Source organism: Stenella coeruleoalba (assembly GCF_951394435.1).
Source record: "Stenella coeruleoalba genome assembly, chromosome: 2".
Classification (NCBI taxonomy): Eukaryota; Metazoa; Chordata; class Mammalia; order Artiodactyla; family Delphinidae; genus Stenella; species Stenella coeruleoalba.
In genome coordinates, this window is record NC_137147.1 from 104781241 (window position 1) to 104794246 (window position 13006).

The window sequence follows — 13006 nt, forward strand, 5'->3', positions numbered from 1 at the left end:
CCCCGCCCACCCTGCTCCCTCAGTCGTTGCTGGTCAGTATGGGGAGGAGGGCGTGTCCACGTCAGCTCCCCAGGCCCTGAGCCCCCCGGCCCAGGGCCTGGCAGGGAGCTGCAAACACAGGCGCGCCGACCTCCAGGTCATAAAGCTCAGTCAGGAGGCCCAGATGTGGCCGGGCTGGCCTGAGAACAAGGGACTGGTGGGCTGCTCACTGGCTTCACCCACCAGGATGGCCCTGGTGGTCCAGGTTTCAATTCCAGCTCCAGCCTTCCTAGTTTTCTGCTTCAGCTTCAGAAACCCCAACTGCAAAATGGAGCTACTAACAATACCAAGGCCAGTTTGGAGGATGAAACGGCCTACAGGCCCTGCGGACTCCATAGCGGTGGGCACGGCTCAAGAGGCTTGAGCCGCACCTGTGATCCCCGTCCTCTGCAGAGGGTGGGAGCAGGGGGCCTCCCAGGGCGGAGAGGGGCCAGCTCGGAGGCCGGCGGGGTCGGGGTCGGGGTGCTCTGCCTTCCAGGAGCTGCAGCCCACTCGGTTTGGCAGAGCTGGGCAGGCCCAGGTTCCGGTAAGAGAGCTGGCTGCCAGGCCGAGGACTTTGCACTTGCCGCTGTAAAGGGCAGTCTCAGGAGACCTCCGCAGAGGGCTGGGCTGTTCCTGGCAATGGAAAGAAAAAGTAAAATTAAACCGCAGTGCTTGGGAGGGTGTGGCTTTTGGTAGAAGGCCAGGCAGGATCCGGACGGTGGGGCCGCCCGCCTGGGTGTGGCCGGGGGTCAGGAGTCCCGTGCATCCTGCCCCAGGGTCCCTTCCCTCCTGAGCCCTGGACACTAGCTCACTCTGGTAGCTTCCAGACATGCCCCACGGCCCCAGGCCCTGCCCTCACTGGTGGGGGAGCTCAGAGCCACATGTGGCGGCCAGAGCTTTGGCTCTGTCTAGGAACCTGTGTGCACGCAGAGGGGCCTCACGCAGCTCCCCACCGAGGGAAGGACACCCTTTGGGGTTCAGGACCAGTCTGGAGGAGCCTCTGCGGCCGCCCTGGAGCTCCCTCTCCTCTGGGAGGACATGCAGGCCCTGCCCTGCCCCCTCACCGCAAGCTGCAACCCCGTCAGACGGTCCCTCGGAGCCCAAGCGCTGTGCTGTGCTGCACTGCGAAGGCTGTCCGGGCCGCCCCTCTCTGGCCAGGCCTCCAGCTGGGCTCCCAGGCCCGGCAGCTCTACTCAGACAGAGCCCTCCTCCGGGCAGTGGCTGAGAGCCATGGTTTTGTTATCCTGCTTCCTCCTCACGAAACCCTGGGGTGTACGTGCGGATCCTGATCCCATTTTCTAAACCAGGAAGCTTCGGTTTGCAGAAGTTACCCCAGCGTCCGTCCAGCTCCTGAGGCCGGTCAGCCAAGGAACAGGGATTTGGACCCAGACCCAGACCCCATCCTCAGCCTCCAGAGTGGGAACTGCCTCCCAGGCCTGATGGAAGCTGGATACCTTAGAAGGGTGGTGGGCGAGATGACCCCACAGTCCCGAATCATGTGCTCTCGGAGGGAGGAGAGGACCCTCCCCCGCTGCCCTGATCGCTGGACTGGGGACCCATGAGGGTCACCCTTCTCTGCTGCCGGTCCTGTGCCCCTTGTGCATCTGTGGGCCTCAGCCCTGCCCTTCATGCAGATGCAAAGGCCCTGCTACTCCCCCCAGAGACCCTAATTCTGTCTCCAGGGCCACCCGGGACAGGGAGCCTCCCCTGCAAACCTGGGGTGTGTGAGGCATCCCTCCCACCTGGGGCTCTCCCTCATCCCTCGGGCTGTTCTTCCCAGGGCTGCTCAGGCCACGTGGGCTCGTTGCCCCGGTGATCTGGGACGTCTTTCCAGGATGTGGCCACTCTGAGCCTTAAGTGTCCAGGACACTACAGAGAAAATGCTGGGCAGAACCCCTGAATCTTTTGGATAAAATGAACTCGACGCCAATGTGTGAAAGAGTAAAAGCCGGGAGTCCCCTGGTGGCCTCGTCGTTAGGATTCAGCGCTTTCACTGCCATGGCCCAGGTTCAATCCCTGGTTGAGGAACTGAGATCCTGCAAGCTGTGCAGAGCGGCCAAAACAAAATTAAATTAAATTAATAAATTTGCAGAACAAAAAGAGTAAAAGCTGACATTAAGGAAACATGCATCTATTCATTCTTTTAATGTTTACTCTAAATTTCAAAAGATCTCCCTCTAAAACAAACAACAGAAAGGCATCCTGGGTGCAGGGCCTGGTCCAGGGGCGCTGGGGCCTGGAGCCCTCCCCTTGCAGGGCTGCCGAGCGTTTAGAACTGCCCTCCGTCAGCCGCTGCCTCCTTGGTCTCTCTTGGCACCTGGCGGCCACGAGACCCCAAGGACCCCACTAGACAGGAGGCCAGGCCTTCCCAGTGCCCTCACAGGTGGGGTTTAAGAGGGCTGGATAGGTTTCTCATCCCATCCTCACTGCACCTTATGAGGTGGGGTGGCAGCTAGAGGCCTGGCAGGAAGTGGGGGCACACGCGAGAGGGGATCCCAAGAGCGTTGCAGGTGGGGTGCAGAGGACCAACGGCCACGTCGCCCCCGGGGCTGCCACAGCCACAGGTGATGTGAATGCACTGTGATCCCTTCTCCCCGGGCACCTCCTGTCAGGGGGGGGCCCATTCGGGGACAGGGTCCCAGAGCAGGTGGAGAAGGAGTGGTGGAGGAACTCCTCCTCGGTCAGCCTCATCACCCCTGCTTCTCAGAGCCCTGAGGCCTGGAGGCTGAGGCAGGTGGGTGGGCTCCCTGCAGGGCCGGCCACTTCACCGCACCCCATGCTCGTCGCACCTCCTGCTTCGTTCCCAAAGGAACAAGATAGAAACAGTTTCATTATCCTAATGTCTGGCTCTGGAATTCCCCACCGGAAGATGCCATGGCCTGATGAGTCCCAGGCTGCCAGGCTCCTAGCTGCTCTGAGCCACCTGCAGAGTGGTGGGGGAGGGCGGTGAAGGAGAGGCTGGTCCCCCCACTCCCGAAGGCCCAGGCCACAAACAGGTGGGGCAAGGAGGCTGGGAGACCTGGGCGGGGCGGGGCAGGAATGCTCAGCGTGAGTGTCTGAGGCTGTGTGGGCCCAGCCCATCCATCACATCAGCGCTGCTTGGGGCTTGTCACGTGAGGGCTCGTGGAGGAGAGGGGCTGCAGTTCCCATCTGCGCATTAATAGGCAGCAGGGACAAAGCCGGGCTGATGACAGAGGGGCCCAACAGAGCACAGGTCCTGGGACCTCAGGAACGTCTCAGCGTCAGCAATGAGCTCCAGGCTGTGCTCTCATGGGGCGCCTGGCATGGGTCCTGGTTGCCACTGTACAAGCTGAGTCCTATAGGGACCCTCCACGTGGGGCCTGTGCTCCGAGATCGGGCTCTGGGGCCCACACAGGCGGGGCCCCATTTCTACTGGCTGTAAGAACGTGGGGCTCCGCCCAGCTATCATGTTCAATGCTTCCCCATCCAAATCTGTCCCCAGACCCCCTGGGGTCTGCCTGGTGGATCTGCAAAGTGTTCCCATCTGCAACCAGGCCCCTGCTCCCCTGCCAGACAGGCCTCCCCGCCGCCTGCCACTGGTGCTGTGTGTTCAGGCCCTCACACGGGGACCATCTCCAGCACCCCTTCCTCTCTCCCGACGTGGGGCTGCTTTCTGTCGCTGCCTCTAGTGAGCAGACTGCCTGGACCCCTTCGCCCTTCCTGCAGTCCCAGCACGCCTCCCCGCTCTGCCAACTCCCACCCACCCCCGGCATGAGTGATTTTTATCCGTTTTTTAGATTAGCCAAAAACAACGGACTCTATTTGTGATGAGCTTGGAGGACAAGCCGTTTGTAAGAAGAACTCAGTGTACATGAATAGTCCGTTCATGAGATGACCAGACAGCCCAGGCCCCTTTGGATAAATGTGTGCTGCTGTCCACCCAACACAAATGCAAAGTGTTTCTGAGCCTCTTCTCGCAGGGATGGAAAGGACCACATTCCCAGGCACTTGAACAGTGTTCATCTCTATGCTAGACCGGTCCTCTGACCTGCTGCTGCTTAAAGAAGTTGGGCTTTCATGGAATAGAAAGCTTGGGCTGCTCTAACGGAACAGCACAGACTCTCGGCTTAAACAAGAGAAATTTGTTTTCTCTCATTCTGGAGGCTGGAAGTCCAAGTTTAAGGTGCTGTCGGGGTTGGTTTCCCCTGAGGCTCCTTGGGTTGTAGACAGCTGCCTTCTCACTGGGTCCCCGCATGGCCCTGCTCTGAGTATGCGCAGAAGGAGAGAAATCACTGGTGTCTTTTCCTCTTATAAAAATACCAGGGGCTTCCCTGGTGGCGCAGTGGTTGAGAATCTGCCTGCTAATGCAGGGGACACGGGTTCGAGCCCTGGTCTGGGAGGATCCCACATGCCGCGGAGCAACTAGGCCCGTGAGCCACAACTACTGAGCCTGAGTGTCTGGAGCCTGTGCTCCGCAAAAAGAGAGGCCGCGATAGTGAGAGGCCCGCGCACTGCGATGAAGAGTGGCCCCCGCTTGCCGCAACTAGAGAAAGCCCTCGCACAGAAACGAAGACCCAACACAGCAAAAATAAATAAATTAATTAATAAACTCCTACCCCCGACATCTTTAAAAAAAAAAAAAATACCAGTGCTCGTTCGACCTTGACTCCCTCCTTAAAGGGTGCATCTCCAAACACAGTCACGTGGGTGGTTAGGGTTCCAACATAGGAAGTTGGGGGTGGGGATGGGGGGGGGACACAACTTAGTCCATAACTTCGTGATAATCTACCATCATAGATCTAGTTTTTTGTAGCTCCACACCTGTGAACTAATGGGGATGTGACAGGGGCCACCACCCCTGAATTACTGGATTTTTTCGAGAGTGGCACTCATCTCTGCCATCCCCCTTGGGACGTGGTACTATTTTTGATCTCCTATCCTGGCCAGGGGAGGCGGCGGTTTCAGACGCTTCCCCTTGGCCCTCCCCACTCTGACAGCTCTTGCCCGAGAGATTAAGGAACCCACATGGAGGTTCTGCTGACCACCAAGAAGCTACATCTCAATGATCCGATCAGGATGTGGGGAAACGACGCAGGGGACCGCCGGGAGCCTGACCTGAGCCCTGGCCCCACCTGCTCCTCCCCACAAGGGGGCCGTGGTGAGCCCCCCCAGTCTCCATTCGTTAGTATCAATTCAGAGCCTGTGTCCAACAGTCCTAAAAAGTCTCCCGTGTTCCCCTCCTCCTGGGCGTGGTCCCCCAGGGAAAGACCGGGAGTGGCCACTGCCTACACCTGCTGTGGGGTGGCAGGGCCTCCTGCACAGAGCTGGCCTCTCCTTCAGGCTGGGCTCCAGGTCTGACTACTGGCTCAGGCATCGTGGTGTGGCTGCTCCCGGCCCCCTGATTGTCCATCCCCAGTGTTACTTACTCTGTAAATTAAGCAGTACCCTCGTTGACTGCCCATCCCGCTCGCCTCTGTGGGTCCTGCTTGGCAGGCCCCCAGCTGCTGCTCTGATCTTGGAGTCACTGAGGTCACTGCCTTCCCCTTGCTTCTGACCCCACCATCTGTCCTCTGTTCCACTGAGACCCTCTCGTTCCCATCGCTGTGGGGTCCCTGCAGCAACTTCCACCACCAGCCCTGACCCACAGGGAATGCACACAGCAATGCGCTGTGCCCCTCACCAGCGCCCTGCTTGTCACTTTGGGTCTGTCAGCCCCTCCTGGGTTTTCCAGCCTCACTCTGAGCCTTTGGTCCCGTGCGCAGAGCCATGTGAGCCGTCTTCCCTCCACGCCTTCCAGGAGCCATCCCAGGGCACAATGTAGCACTGTCTCCTGGGGTCCTCGCTAGGGCACGAAGTGCGCATCTCAGTGTACCCGCATGGACGGCTCTCCTTATCCGCGTTCTGCCCTCCTCACCCCTGCATCCTCAGGACCCAGTCCTGCCAGGTCCCACCTGAGCCTGCATGACTTTGGCATAAAGCCCCTCCCCGCCCATTCTGACACCTGCTCCAACACGGATGAACCTGGAAGACATTATGCTTAGCAGAGATAAGCCAGACATGAAAGGACAAACAATGGATGATTCCACTTATGTGAGGTCCCCAGAGCAGTCGAATTTATAGCGGAAGGTAGACGGTGGTTTCCTGGAGCTGCGGACGGGGGGTGGGGGTGGGGGGGGTGGGGAGGGCAATGAGGGGCCTGTGTTTCATGGAGACAGAGGTTCAGTTTTGCAAGATGAAAGGGGTTCTGGAGAGGATGGTAATGATAGTTTCACAGCAGTGTGAATGTACTTCGCACGGCTGAATTTTACACTTCAAGGTGGTTAAGATGGTAACTTTACGCTATATGTGTGTTTTACCACAATAAAAAAACTAAAATTAACAAATTCTCCCCTCCCTCAGCAGGTCCACGCCTCCCCAGTCGGGCTGCACTGGGATTTAACGCTGCAGTCAGGTTGCCAGAGGGAGGGAGGGTGGAGGTAGGTCCCCAGGGAGCCATTGTCTGGTGAGACACCTGCCAGGCGGGGTGGGCCTCTAGCAGGATGGGAGTGGGGGTGAGCACTTCCTCCTGCAAGGGAGGGGTCGCTCACACAGTCCTGTGCGCTCAAGGGATCTGCAGTTCAGGTTCTCCTCTGTATGTACCCAGACCTCTCCCGCCACAACCCTGACCTTGCAGAAGTCTCGCTCCGAGGCCGAGCTCCACCACTCGTAGGAGGAACTCCTGAGCTCATTCATCCTCTCCTTTATCCCCCAAACCTCACCACCCACCAGATCAGAATTCCTGAGATGCTCCAGGGAGGCCCGCCGGCCTTCACGTTTCGGGCTGAATTGGTCTGTCATGTCTCTCTTCCACAACCAGCGGTCTCAGAGCAGCCTGCCCCCTGCCCCTGTGTCCCTCACACCCCTCCCAGGCAGCCGGCAGGTCCCATTCCCTGGACTGCGTCTTGGCTCACCCTTGGTGAAAAGGCTGCGGCCCCTGGGCTGTGGCTTGTTCCACCCACCGCCTGCGCCCGAACCATCTGTGCCAGGCATTGGCAAGTGATCCCATGTAAAGTCTTCTTACTGGGAGACGTACCCCGAAAGTGTAAAGAAGGGAAGAGGGCAGGACTGGGCAGAGGGGTGAAGGACCCAGGATGTCACGGCACCTGAGGCCTCAGCGGGCCCTACAGTCACCCTGGGGCCTCTGCAACTGCCCCAGACGGGGAAGGGGGCTGGCTTCTGTACCCATTGTGTCAGCAGGTCTTTGGCCCCGGGGGCCATCATCTTGGGTGGTTGTTTTCCCAGGGGGTCTGTGGGATGGGGGCTCTCCAGAAAGGATCTGGACAGAGCTCCCTGGTGTGTGCTCCCATCCCGTTTCCAGTTCAGCACGGCTTTCCCTCCGCCTTGAACTTGACTCTCCACGCTGGTGTGGACTTGACTCTCCACGCTGGTGTGGCTGCCTCGGGCTGCCTGGGGTGAAGGCTTGACCCAGACCCAGCAGCCTCCCAAGCAGGGCGCCCAGCACTCTTAGTCTTAGAAAAGCCCCAGCAGACACAGCCAGCTGGGAGGGTGCCACCTCTGCACAGGCCCCGCGCTCAGAAGGGGCCATGCTTAGGATTTAAGGCTCTGCAGTCACCCTTTAGAAATTCTCTTATTGTTTTAAGAAGATTCCAATTATTTTATTTATTTATTTTTATTTTTGGCTGCGTTGGGTCTTCGTTGCTGCTGTGTGCGGACTTTCTCTAGTTGCGGTGAGCGGGGGCCCCTCTTCGTTGCGGTGCACGGGCTTCTCATCGTGGTGGCTTCTCTTGTTGCGGAGCACGGCCTCTAGGCGTGTGGGCTTCAGTAGTTGTGGCACGTGGGCTCAATAGCTGTGGCTCACGGGCTCTAGAGCGTAGGCGCAGGCTCAGTAGTCGTGGCGCACGGGCTTAGTTGCTCCGCGGCATGTGGGATCTTCCTGGACCAGGGCTCGAACCCGTGTCCCCTGCCTTGGCAGGAGGATTCTTAACAACTGCGCCACCAGGGAAGTCCCTTGAAATTCTTCATAGTTTTATCCTTGAATCTGCATTTTGTAAGGGAAGTCAGTGGGGGTTCTCAGCTGCCCACTCTCTGGGGGGCCCGGATGGGGTACGGGGAGGGTCAGGCACACACACCCCACACACAGATGTGCAGGGCAGAGCCTGCCTGGGCAGCCCTGAGGGTCTGCACTCACTCCACGAGTGCAAAGTCCAAAGGAGTACAATAGTAAAGAGAAAATGTTAAAAACCCATGACAGGTTGAGAGACCTGGAAGAAAGGATAACGCGCCCCCCCACCCCGCCGCGTCCCGTGCCTTTTTTTTTTTTTTTTTTTTTTCGATACACGGGCCTCTCACTGTTGTGGCCTCTCCCGCTGCGGAGCGCAGGCTCCGGACGCGCAGGCTCAGCGGCCATGGCTCACGGGCCCAGCCGCTCCGTGGCATGTGGGATCTTCCTGGACCGGGACACGAACCCGCGTCCCCCGCATCGGCAGGCGGACTCTCAACCACTGCGCCACCAGGGAAGCTCTTGTGCCTTTTTGAACAAAGGGCCTGCGCTTTGGTTCTGCGCTGGGCCTGCTCTCAGCTCTGCCCCGCAATCTTCAAGTCCCACGCCCTTTCTCACCACCAGAAACCCAGGCTCGGTCTGCAAGCTGCCAGATGCCGCCAGCAAGGTCCCCACACCTGGCCAGAGAACCTCATCTTCTTTCCAGGATATTCCCTTCTTCGTCTGGAAAAGGTGTGGACCCTCTTAATTCTCTGAGCCCCAAGCCTACGAAAATGACTCCAGGGCCCAGTGCTCTTCACCTGGGGAGAGCGGGCTTCACTCGAGCTCACCAAGGATTCCTGGGCCATTCCAGGACAGTACGGATGACTGATGTGGGAAACCTTGCAGGGAAGCCAGCTGCATCCCACCCCACCAGTCCTGTTCCTGCAGCTCCAACGGTGACCAGATTGGCGTCGACACCCCCATGCAACCCCCGCTCCCGCCCAGACATGCTGTCACGGCAGTGGGTGCCTACTCAGAAGCGGTCTGACTGTCACCTACTCCCTGCTCACGGAACTGTGTGTTTGTAGTTCATCGACTGTGGGTGTTTCCCTCAGGGTGCGACAGATGATACGTAGCCCCCCAGTGCCAGAAATCCAGACAGGGTTGGACTCTGCCTGGAGCTCAGGGAGTCCTTAGGATGTCCTCCCCGCCCCCTTCCCCGTGTACCCGCCGCCCAGCACGCAGAGCCCACAGGCCCCTGGGACCCCATCTACGCTGTTTGTTTGGGTGAGAGCTCTGTGTTTGTAGGGCCAGCCGTGCAGCAGCTCTGAGCAGAGAAGGCGGTGCCAAGCGGGTAGCCAGCAACAGCTGGGCACACGCTCCGGATGACACATGCCAGGAGGGGGTGGGGGCAGGGAGGCAGCCCCGCTCCGCTGTCCTTGGGGAGCCTCCTCCCCAATCATCCCTCCCTCTGCTCCCCCGGGAGGTGAGAGAACACAGGACGCCTGTCACAGATCATGTGCTGGGGAGAAACGCCCCCGCCCCCCCAGACCTGAGGCCGGGGAACGGGGGCGATGAAAACGGCCTTTGTCCTGGGCCCTGTTCCCTGCACACTGGGCTTGTGTTTCTTGCCTTATGACAATTGGGTGAAACATTAGACTGGAGCATCAATTATTCAGATTTCACTGCAAGGTCAGAACAGCAGCCCGGCCTGCCCCCGCTCAGAGAGATGGGATGCGAAAGCCCAGGCAGTCAGTTCCAGGAAGGAGGCTGTGAGGCTTCACACAGACTCGGGCTGGCTAGGTGTCTGAGCCCCTGCACCACCAGGTCTCAGCCACCCACCAAACCCCACCCCCGTCTGCTCCAACCTCCTCTGCCAGCATCAGCCAAACTGCCCGTCGGCTTCTCTGGGCATTTGGGTGGCAGTGAACTCCAGAAAGCATGATTCCATCTTCAGACTCAAGGGGCTCAGGCCCCAACCCCCCAGCCCCCCACCAGGCACCGACTCACCTGTCTGGTTCCCTCTGTTTGCTCAGGACCCCGTGCCTAGCCCCTCACTCTGCCACACGGCCCATCCTGTGTCATCTTTGCCCCCTCCCAAAGTGTCATGGATACAGGTGTCACCCACCTGTCTCCTTTCTAATACAAGAATTTAAAGCCCTCAGTTTCCCTCAAAACACTATTTAACTGTATCCTGAGATTTTTGATAGGTTGTGTTTTCACTATCATACCGTCCAAAAGACTTTCTAATCCTCCCTGTTATTTCTTCTTTGACCCAGGGAATTTTTAGGAGTATCTTGTATAACTTCCAAGTATGTGGTGATTATCCAGACACCTTCAGGCCATTGATTTCCAGTTGAATTTCACTGTGGTCAGAGTACTGTACTACTGTACTTTTTCCAACCCTTTTAAGTGTACTGAGATCTGGTTTATGACCCAACACATGGCCTGTTTGGTGAATGTCACTTGTGCACATGAAAATAACGTGCCTTCTACAGTTGTGTGATTAAATGTCAATTAGGTCAAGTAGGTCGATAGCATTGTTCAAGTCTTCTGTATCCTTAATGCTTTTCTGGGCATCTTGTGTTGAAATCTCCCACTACAATAAGACACTTCTCTATCTCTCTTTTCAGTTCCATGCGTTTTTGCCTGGTGTGTTTTGAAGCTCTCTTATTATGTGCGTATGCATTTAAGATGCTGCCTTAGTTGGCTGGGCCTGCGTCATAAATGTCATAGACTGGGTGGCTTAAACAACAGACATTAATTCTGGAGGCTAGAAAGTCCAAGATACGGTTCAACAGGGTTTGGTTTCTGGCAAAGCCTCTCTCCTTGGTAGTCTTCCCCTAGGCTCTTTATGTGCCAGACAGAGACAGAGTTCTGGTCTCTTCCCCTTCTTATAAGGTCCTATTGGATTAGGGCTCCACCCTTATGACCTCACCGAAACTTAATTGCCCCCTAAAGACGATCTCCTGATATAGTCACATTGGGGGTTAAGGCTTCAATGTATATATTGGGGGTGGGACACAGTTCACCCATAGTAGATGATTATGTCTTTTTGATGAATGGATATCTTTATTAATATGAAATGTTCTTCCTTATCTGGTACTGATTTTCTGAAGTCTACCTTATCTGGTATTAAGGAAGCAATTCAAATTACCCATGATTAGTGTTTGCATAATACATATTTTCCCATCCTTTTACTGTTTACCTCTCTGGGGTTTATATTAAAAGTATATCTCTTATAGATAACAATATTATTTGGGTCTTTTTAAAAATTCAGTACAACATTCTCTGCCTTTTTTTTTTTTTTTTTTTCTGCAGTACGCGGGCCTCTCACTGTTGTGGCCTCTCCCGTTGCGGAGCACAGGCTCCGGACGCGCAGGCTCAGCGGCCATGGCTCACGGGCCCAGCTGCTCCCCGGCATGTGGGATCTTCCCGGACCGGGGCACGAACCCGTGTCCCCTGCATCGACAGGCGGACTCTCAACCACTGCGCCACCAGGGAAGCCCTCTCTGCCTTTTAATTTAGTTTCTTCTTTAAAATGATAGTTACGGTTGGCTTTAAATTCTCCATCTTGCTATTGTCTTCTTTTTGTCCACCTGTTCGTTTTTTCTTTCCTCTTTTTAGATTTGTGTTTCTAACTATTCCATTTAATCTCTTCTATTGGCTCATTAACTATACCTATTATCTTTATCCTTTTACTAGTGACTTTAGATTTATAATGTCCATTGTTAACTTTTCAAGTAATATTCTACTTGCTCAAATAAGATGTAAACCTTAAAATCATGGACTTTCATCTCCCCCTTCCATCTTTTGTTATCAGATACATTACTTCTACATAAGTAATAAATCTCATAACACATTGATATTATTGTTGTAAACTGTCAACTTTCTTCTGAAGAAATTTGTTCTACGCCGAAACGTTAACACTTCCCTGGCCCCGAGCACTTTAAAGACATTCATTTGACTGTCTTCTGCCCTGCGTTGTTTCTCATGTGCATTATGAACTTTGTTCTACATACATAATGTGTCTTTTACTCCTGGTCGATTTTAAGATTTTCTCATCACGCCTTTTTAGTGATTCGAATGAAAATGACCTTTGCTGTGATTTTCTTCGTATTGATTCTTCTTAGGTTCCATTGCATGCTTTAGATTTGTGTGTTTATATTTTTCATCAAATGGGGAACGTTTTCCATCACTATTTCTCCATATATCTTATCTGCCCACGCCCTCTCTGAGGATTCCAATTAGAGGTAACTTTCACTCCCTGATATTGCCGTACAGGTGAGTGTGTTCATGTCCCTCAGCTGTTTTTCTCTCTGTGCTTCAGGGTAGTTTCTGGTCTTCAAGCTCACTACCTTTTCTTCTGCACGGTTCATCTTCTGTTAAGACCATCCAGTATTTGTTTTTCAGATTTATACTGTTAACACTAACACACAGTAAAACGATCTTTTCTTTTCTTGGAGTACAGTCCTGTGCATGTTAATGCATGTGTAGATTCGCTTAACCACCACCTCCAGGATACAGAACAGTTTCACGTCCCCCCAAATTCCTTTATGCTGCCTTCTGTGGTCAGAATCACTGCCCACACCTAAATCTAGGAAACCCCTAGTCTGTGCTCCTGCCGCATATTTTTGTCATTTCTAGAATGTCATATAAATAGAATCACACAGTATGTAACTTTTTTGCACTGGCTTCTTTCACCCAGATTAATACCTTTGTGGTTCATCAATGTGGTTGCATGTATCTGTAATCTGGCCTTTTTATTGCTGAGAAAGTATTCCATTGTAAGAATGCTTACCCATTCATCCACTGAAGTATATTTGGTTGTTTCCAGTTTTGGGTGATTAAGAAAAGAGCTGCTGTAACATTTTGTGTACAGGCGTAAACCTAAGTTTTTACTTCTCCAGGGAAAATTCTTAGGAGTGGGATTGCTGGGTCATATAGTAAATGTAAATACTTAAATATATATGAACCTGCTAGACTGTGGCTGAACCACTTTACAGTCCCACCAGCAATGACTGCATCCTCACCCACACTTGG